We start from the raw sequence: 9,576 nt of genomic DNA, 5'->3' as shown, positions 1-9,576 counted from the left end.
TTGAGTTTGACGCTTTCTCTTGGTGCTCGAGCTTGGAGGTCCGAACTTCTCGTTACTTTGAGGAGGTGATTTATCCTCGGTCCATGTCAGGTTCTCTCTTAGCGACTGAGACGAAGTTCCTTATGTCTTTGATGTAGTTTGTTTTTATTTGTCGTAGAAGTAGTTCGTCGGCTTTTCTTTTTCATCTTCTCCTTTCTCTTTCTGTTCGAGTGAGGGTTTTCCCCTACTCTTAACGGGGTCGTGAAAGTGTAGAGGTGTCGTTGAGGAAGCTTTCCTCCTTGTCGATCAATCGAGTCTTTGTTTGCATCGGGACGAGGTCCTCCCCTTGTTCCTGACAGTCGGTTTCAGCTCGTGTCAGGATGAGTTCTCCTCCTATTCCTAACAAGGCTGTGGGGGCACATAAGGGCCTTTGTGAGGGCCTCTCCCCCATCCGATCTTTAGAAAATCGGACCTTCGACTTTGCTCATGTTAGGATGAGGTTCTCCTCCTGTTCCTAACAAGGCTGTGGGGGCACATAAGGGCCGTTGTAAGGCCTCTCCCCCATCCAATCTTTAAGAAATTGGGCCTTCGACTTTGCTCATGTTAGGAGAGGTTCTCCTCTGTTCTAACAAGGCTGTGGGGGCACATCAAGGCCGTTGTGAGGGCCTCTCCCCCATCCGGTCTTTAAGAAATCGGCCTTCGACTTTGCTCATGTTAGGACGAGGTTCTCCTCCTGTTCCTAACAAGGCTGTGGGGGCACATCAGGCCGTTGTGAGGGCTCTCCCCCCATCCGATCTTTAAGAAATCGGACCTTCGACTTTGCTCATGTTAGGACGAGGTTCTCCTCCTGTTCCTAACAAGGCTGTGGGGGCACATCAGGCCGTTGTGAGGGTCTCTCCCCCATCCGTCTTTAAGAAATCGGACCTTCGACTTTGCTCATGTTAGGACGAGGTTCTCCTCCTGTTCCTAACATGCTTAATTTCAATTGCATGAGAGAGTTATTTTCTGTCGTTATAAACTCATGCTAAAAAAAAATATGCAAATATGAAACTTTTATTTAAGGCGAAGCTATTGGTAATACATTCGTAGATTTTTTGAGTTCATGGTCACGGAAGCTCTGCTCCTCCGAGCTCTTTTAAATAGTATGTTTCGGGCCGACTACCTCCTTGACTTCATACGGGCCTTCCCAGTTTGGGGCAAGTTTTCTTGATTCTGAGGTTGTGAGGCAGCGGCTCGCCATAACACCAGGTCCCCCGCTCTGAAGACTTTGCTTTTGACCCGGAGTTGTAGTAGCGGCTACTTTCTGTTTGTAAGCCACCATCCGAACTTGAGCCGTCTCCCACTTTTCTTCTAACAAGTCGAGGTTGGCCTTGAGATCCTGTGGGTTGCGCCGTTCGTCGAACGTCATGACTCGTGCTGACGGAAGCTTGAGTTCTATTGGGATCACGGCCTCTGTCCCGAAAGCTAAGGCAAAGGGGGTCTCCCCCGTGGGCAATCTCTGAGTAGTCCGGTATGCCCACAACACATGATAGAGCTCGTCAGCCCAAGTTCCTTTTGCCTTTTCAAGTCTCGCTTTGATGCCCTGCAACAGAGTCCTGTTGGTCACCTCGGCCTCGCCATTTGCCTGAGGATGGCCACTGAAGTGAAGTTGTGGGAGATGTTTAGGTCCTCACAAAATTCGACAAACTTTGCTCCAGCAAATTGTCGCCCATTATCAGTAATGAGGGTTCTGGGTAAGCCGAACCTACAGACAATCGACTTCCAGACGAAGTCCTGCACTTTAGCTTCCGTGATTTTTGCCAAAGGTTCAGCTTCGACCCACTTGGTGAAATAGTCTATTGCCACCAGGAGGAACTTTCGCTGCCCTGATGCCATGGGAAAAGGTCCGAGGATATCCATCCCCCATTGCGCGAACGGCCACGGGCACTCAATGGTGTAAGTTCGGAGGCAGGTTGCCTTTGTATATTGGCATATCTCTGACACCGGTCACATCTTCGGACATATTCGATGGAGTCATGGTACATGGTAGGTCAGTAATAACCTTGTCGGAGCAGCTTATGGGATAAAGACCTGGCCCCCATGTGATTTCACAGACTCCCTCATGTACCTCCCTCAAGGCGAAGTCGGCTTCGGAAGGTCGGAGACATTTCAAGAGGGGCAAGGAGTACGACCTCTTGTATAGCTTGCCTTCGTAGAGGATATATCGGGAGGCCTGGTTCTTAAGCTTCCGAGCCTCTTTTGCATCAGGAGGAAGAACCCCGTCCTTGAGGTATGTAACTAGTGGGTCGATCCAACTGGGTTCATAGCTGATCTCCATCACAGACTGTGATTCTTCCGTGCTTGGGCACTTCAGAACCTCGAAGAAGACTTTCTTAGGCAGTTCGGCCGGAGCCAGCGTAGCCAACTTGGAGAGAAGGTCGGCCCTGGCATTTTTCGATCTCGGGATCTGCCTGATGTCGAAGCTGCCGAAGGTAGGGATGATCTCCCTTACCCTTTCGAGATATCTAGCCATACTATCCTCTCGAGCTTCATAATTTCACTGACCTGTCCCACTACTAATTGAGAATCACTGTAGGCTTGAAGCCGATCTACTTCTAATTCTTTGGCGACCTTCAGTCCTGCAATCAGAGCTTCATATTCTGCTCCGTTATTTGTTGCGGGAACTCGAAGCGCAGTGCATACTCCGCGACAATTCCATCTGGATTGACCAAGATCAGGCCCGCGCTTGCGCCTGACATGTTGGAGGAACCATCCACGTAGAGGGCCCAAGAACCATCAGGGAGATCGGCTCTTTCTTCGGGGGAGTTCGGTCGGAGCCCTGGATTATCGGCTTCATCTTGTCCAAGTTCGGCCTCCTCTGGGATAGTGCATTCCACCACGAAGTCCGCTAATATCTGGGCTTTGATCGCTGGCCGAGGTCGATAGTTGATGTCGAACTCCGTGAGCTCGACTGCCCATTTCGCGATTCTCCCAGAGGCATCCGCTCGATGCAGAACCCTTGATCGGCTGGTCGGTGAGCAGCGTTATGGTGTGTCCTTGAAAGTAAGGTCGGAGCCTTCGAGCTGCAATCAACAAGGCGTAAGTTAGTTTCTCTAACTTAGTATACCTGGTTTCGGCGTCTCTCAATACTCGGCTTATGTAGTAGATCGGCCGTTGAATTTTCGCTTCTTCCTTAATCAGAACTGCAGCGAGGGCCACAGGGGAAACCGCCAGGTATAGGAACAATTCCTCTCCAGGCTCGGCTTTGCCAATAATGGTGATGAGCTGAGGTAGTTCTTCAGCTCTTCGAATGCCTGCTGACATCCAACGGTCCAACAGAAGTTCTTGGGCTGCTTGAGGGTCCGAAAGAAAGGTAGGCATCGCTCGGCCGATCTCGAGATGAAGCGATTTAGAGCCGCTACTTTCCGATGAGGTGCTGAACCTCCTTTATTGACCTCGGGGCGGTCATCTCCTGGATGGCACGAATCTTTTTCGGATTTGCCTCGATCCCGCCCCCGATACCATGAAGCCCAGAAATTTTTCTGAGGTTACTCCAAAAGCGCATTTGGCTGGGTTCAGCTTCATCTTGTATTTTCGAAAGGTGCTGAAGGTCTCTCAAGGTCGGCGACGTGGTTCACCGAGGATCTGCTCTTTACGAGCATGTCGTCCACGTAGACCTCCATGTTGCGGCCGATCTGCTCTTTGAAAATCTTATTCACTAGCCGCTGATATGTCGCCCCTGCATTTTTGAGGCCAAAAGGCATGACCCTGTAACAATAAAGGCCACGGTTAGTTATAAAAGCAATTTTTTCTTCTCCTCTGGCGCCATCCTGATCTGATTGTAGCGGAGAATGCATCCATGAAGGTGAGAAGCTCGTGGCCCGAGGTTGCATCTACTAGTTGGTCGATTCTGGACAGAGGGTAACTGTCCTTCGGGCAGGCTTTATTCAGTTTTTTGAAGTCTATACACATCCTCCATTTGCCGTTCGCCTTCTTAACCAAGACCACATTGGAAATCCAGCTCGGATAGTTGACCTCTCTGATGAACCCGACTTTCAGGAGTTTATCAACCTCCTCGGCTATTGCCACCTGTCTCTCCGGTGCATGACTTCGAACTTTTTCCTTCGTCGGTCGGTGTTTGGGATCGACGGCCAGACGGTGTTGCATAACTTCAGCATCGATCCCTGGCATGTCCGTCGGAGTCCAAGCAAAAATGTCCGCATTCTTTTGCAGGAAATTGATAAGCTGCGTCCGCACCTCTTTCCCCAAGTTGGAGCCGATCTTCACCATGTGTTCCTCATTCCCATCATTCAAAGGAATTGAGACAAGATCTTCCATTGGCCCGCCCGTTCTTCTGTCAGGTCGTCGCGGGTGTCCAATCCATCAACCGGACAGGGGTCAGGCTGACCACTTCTTTGCAGGGCTATATTATAGCAATGCCTTGCCAGGGCTTGATCTCCCTTGACTTCTCTGACCCCCTGGTTAGTAGGAATTTCAATTTCAGATGGTAGGTTGATACTACAGCCGGAGGGCGTTGAGGCCAGGTCGGTCGAGAATTGCGTTGTAGGCTGACGGCGCCTTCACCACCAGAAAATCCACCAGAGCCCTGGATTGTTTTGGATATCGACCTGCAACTACAGTCAAGGTTATTACTCCCTCCATCGGGATAGCATCCCGTAAACCCTACTAAAGGGGAGCTAATCGGCCCCAAACGACCGTCAGGGATGGACATTTTTGAGAAGGCGTCGTAAAACAAAATATCAGCCGAGCTTCCACTATCAACAAGAATGCGGCATACATCATAATCAGCAATATTTAAAGAAACTACAACCGCATCATTATGGGGAACTGGATCTCTCGGGCATCTTCTTCAGTAAAGGTTATGGGTCCTTCAGTTCTTTGCCGCTTGGGCGGTCTGGTCGATCCGCTGGCCGCTCCCTTCCGGGGCTCTCCAGAGATGGTGCAGACGATCCCGATTGGAGGCCGATTTCCAGGTTGTTCTTCCTCCTCGCGGCTCCGGTCGTGGCAGGGCCCTCGGCCGATTCTCCCTACCTTCAGGCCGTGTCGGATGAATCTGTCGACCACTGTTGCGGAGGAGGAGGAGGGGCCTGTGAAACTGGAGGTGAGGTCGGAGCCTGAGATCTGACCGGAGGCCGTGGATCGCCTGGTGGATGCTTTGCGGGAGGCATCGGGTGAAGATCTAGTAGAAGAAGGAGAAGAGGATGTCGGAGAAGATGATCGGAATCAGTCCGTTGAGCACTCCTTTAAGAACAAGGGTACTGCAAAGACACACGCCCTTCCTCTAGCGCCAATTCTGTTGGTGCAGAATTTCGTCGAAGTCGGAGAAGCTGGAGCTGGGATGACCGCGGCCGCCGTCGGGACCTGCAAAGAAAGTCTAAACCGGAGTTGGGGGTGCTCCGGCAAGACCCTCCGACGCTCAAGTCAGTACTCTGCTTCAACAGAAATGAGTGCTCGAGCGAAAATTTTGGCAGAGTTTTGAGATAGAGTTACCAGCTTAGAGAAGAACGTATCTGGGGTCCTTATTTATAGACGGAGGGTGTAACTGACCGACAGCGACATCTGTAACCATCTGGTAGTGGACCGCTCAGAGCCGCGTGGAGTTTGTTATGGAGAGTAGTGGCATCAGGAGTTATTCAGGGCCACGTGAGCTTGTTGCGGAGAGTGGAGTGGTGTCCGTTGTCGGGACTTGCCAGAGAGGTTGCCAGGTGGAGGGTGGGGGGGGGGGGTGGAGCTGCATGAAATCCGTCAGAGAGTTTGGATCCGTCAGCTGAAGCTCGGCTGGGATGCTTGATGGAGCAGAATGGCTCTTCACATCGTCGTTCTAGGAGAGGTTCGGATGTTTCGAGGTCCTGACGAATCTACTATTGTCGGACGCTTCGGATGCTGATGTTTCAGGCGGGAGTCATCTGCTGTAGGAGTTCGGACGGAGATCTTTGTTGACGAAGTCTGGAGAAGTCAGTCTGGATTTATCTGATGCGGAAGCTCATCTGAAGATCGTCCGTCGGGGAAGTCCGGTTTTATGGGGAGCCTGGTAGGAGGTCGGTCGGTGATGGACTTCGGATAGCGCTGGGGAGGCTCGGCAGATATCGAGGCGATCGGCTATCGCAGGGACCCAGTTGCTGAAGCTCGTCCGTCGTAGAAGCTCGTCTGAAATCCATCTCTGGAGAAGTTCGGACGGGCTTCGTTCTCGCGAGAGGTCGAAAGGGGGCCGTTTATTGTAGGAGCTCGGGCGAGGACCAGTTGTCGTGGAAGCTCGGAGTAGTGTCCCACTGTAGAAGTTCATCCAGGCTCACTCGCTACGGAGTAGCTCGGCTGGAGTCTACCTGTAACAAAAGTTCGGAAGAAATTTGTTTATAGTAGAGGCTTGAACGGAATTTGCTTACATAGACGTCTGGGATAGACAGCCCGCTGTAGGAGTTTGGAGTAGACCGTTCGTAGTAGAAGTTCGGCTCTCGCAGGAGCTGATCGGGATCCGGAAGGGGTCGACCTCGTAAAACTTGGAAGGAGTCTGGTTATTGTAGAATCTCGTTGTCGGGAAGCTCGGATGCTGACGAAGTCGGAAGAAGTTCGGAGTAGGTCGTCCGTGGTCGGAGAATCAGGAGAGACTCGGGAATGGTCGGCTGCTGTAGGAGGTCGACTGTCAGTGAGGCCCAGAGGGCCTTTGGGGTGGCCCGTGGGTGAACGCAGAAGTCCATTGTTGGAGAAGTCCGGACGGCCGAGGGAGTTCGGAGAGGCGCCACATACAAGGTCGGGAGCCGGAAGAGCCCCGAAGGATCGGTCTTTTACAAACTTCGGATCGGGGGGATATTTTATACCCAACAGGTTGGCTGTTATATCATCTTTTCAGTTTGTTCTTTGCACAGGACTTGCATGATTCACAGCCTCTCTCAACAATGTGACACTCCTTGAAAGAATGAGCTGACTCTCTTTTTCTTACTTTTCTCCTATTTCAGCTTATGATGCTCAAGTGGCCGGCCTTTATTATGCAATACGCCAACTGACACTGGATTTCAGGTAAACCTTTTCTTCTTCACTCAACTGGCTGAGATGTACTTTTTAACAAACTTCTATTTCAGTATATTTGTGTAAGAGAATTGGATTTCTTGTTATTATTGTCATTCTTTTACGGAAACCCATGTGCTTTTGAACTTTTGTAATGAGGTATCTCTTTAACTTTTAAAAATCTATTTAGTATTTGCTTTCCCTCTTCTTTGTTCCTCTTTCTCTTTTTTAGTGAAACTGTTTTTTAGTTCAAAACAAAATTTCTTTCTCATTTTTTAATGGAATATTAGATAGAAAAGGTGTCATTTTGTTGAAGGGCTGTGATAATTGTTAGTCAATTTAGTCTGCCAATATTCAAAGTGCTACAACCTTTACAGAATGTAGTTAGAATCATTGCTGGAGTACATCTTTTTTTGGAGGCTGCACAAATATTAAGTGGTGCAGTGCTGTCAATTGAATTTCCAAATCTTCCTAAGTTCACTAATGGCAAATATTAAGGTTAATAAATTATAACCTAATCACCATTCTGTGTTTATGGTCAAGTGTTGAAAAATTACTTGTCAGTATTCCATTTGCATTGTGCAAATCATATTTTCTTGATTCTTTATCAGCAAACATGGCTTGAATGAAAACTGTGGGCTGGAAGGGTAGATGGTTCCGAGATATTCTTGCCTTGATAGTATATCGTCAACTTCCAGAATTTATGCAATTTTTTTAAACTTTCTGTTGGCATCACTATGCTTCATGCACTAACTTGTTGCCATGTATCTGCAGGTGATTGTGGTTGGTTATAATCACAAAATGAGTATTCTATTAGAAACTATAATTGGGAAAATCAAGCAGTTTGAAGTTAAACCAGACCGATTTGCTGTGATTAAGGTAAGTAATTAGCTTTATACACTTGTAAATGTCTGAGTGATCTATGATCTTGGTTCTGTTATTCTTTGAAATATCATGAAATTTGTTGGATCATGTTCAAGCAATCTCTTGCAATATTTTCCCTGTTAATCAATTTTTTCTTCTTGTATAACAACTTCTTTAATTGCACAAGAGTTTGTGATAGATGATGCAACATTATCTGCAATTCTGCATGCTAGTTTTAACTGTGATGCATGGAGGTTTCAAAGGATTGAAACACTTCACAATTTGCTAGATGACCACTAAGTTAAAAAACATTTACCAAAACATTCATTTTTAACCTTATAGGTTTTTCCTTTCCCTTCAAATTATCCTGAACGACTTCAGTGTTTTAGGACTGCATGTTAGTGAATTCCATTACTCAGTCTATATATATATATATATATATATATATATATATATATATATCGCCGATTTCTTGCTATCTTGTCGGCAAATTTTCATTGCAAAAGAATTTTTGCAGATTGGCAGATTTCTGTCAAAGCTTAGTTTATCTACCTGCAAGCCTCATCTTGAATTGCTTCTTTCAGTATGTATTAGTTTACGTCATGGCATGAATTTCTATTGCAGGCAATCCTTAGATGTAACTTCATGACGCTCATATGGATTCTTTTTTTTTTCTTTTTTTTTTTTTTGCGCATTTGATTTGTCACTTCTCCAGCATTTGCCCTAGGCGGCCTATTGGAGTTATGTTATACAAGAAATTGGAATGGAGTCTTGAAGGATAAAGAGTGAAGATGGTTGTTATTTAGTAAGTTATATGAAATCAATTTGGATCGAAATGCTACTGTACCAGAAGTTTTTGCATCTGTATTGCCATGAATAATGTCGTGTAGCAACTTTTTACATAACGTTGATAAGAAGACAGTGCAAATGGCAACTAAGAATGTCAAGAACCTTAATCTTCTACAAAATAATGTCTATGAAGTTTGTTGTCAAAGAGTCTTTGATGGTAACAGTTACTGTAGCCAAGGGGCATTGTCTCATCAACCAAGGAAACCTCTTTGCCATTTGTTGCATTTGAAAAAACATCATGATCACTGAAGACCGATGTTTTAAGCATTATTGCATTACCATGCCAATGCCAACAATGTTGGTGTGACACATTTGCCTTGAAGTTCATAAACTCAGTCTTGGTTCTCAAATTTATGGAGTTTTGGTGGTCTTGGAAGTTCTGCTCTGAGCTCCAGAGTTTTGGCCAAAAAAAAAAAAAGAGAAAAATGAAAAAAAAAAAAAAGATGATGAATGAAGCTGGACAATTATCGGATAACGTGTAAGAATATTTCATGTTATTATAGATTCTTCATTTTCAACAATGGTTGGTAGAAATTAGTATTGCATATGAATGAAAATATGCTTTTATTTGTTGCTCTAACATATTGGATATACATACATGCATACATACATACACACATTCATGCATGCATTCTTGCATGCATACATACATGCATGCGTGCATACATCCATCCATCCATACATACATACATACATGCATACATATGACCATACATGCATACATCCATACATTCATCCATCCTTCCATACATGCATGCATACATCCACACATGCATACATCCATTCATCCATACATCCATCCATGCATGCATACATGCATACTTTTAGTGCCAAGTGCTGGTGTGCATTCAAATCTTCTCTTCATTTTCTGCTAGAACCCAA

The sequence above is a fragment of the Elaeis guineensis genome, chromosome 4 (assembly GCF_000442705.2).
Source record: "Elaeis guineensis isolate ETL-2024a chromosome 4, EG11, whole genome shotgun sequence".
Classification (NCBI taxonomy): domain Eukaryota; kingdom Viridiplantae; phylum Streptophyta; class Magnoliopsida; order Arecales; family Arecaceae; genus Elaeis; species Elaeis guineensis.
The sequence above is the reverse complement of the archived record's forward strand: the minus strand, read 5'-3'. Positions refer to the sequence as shown.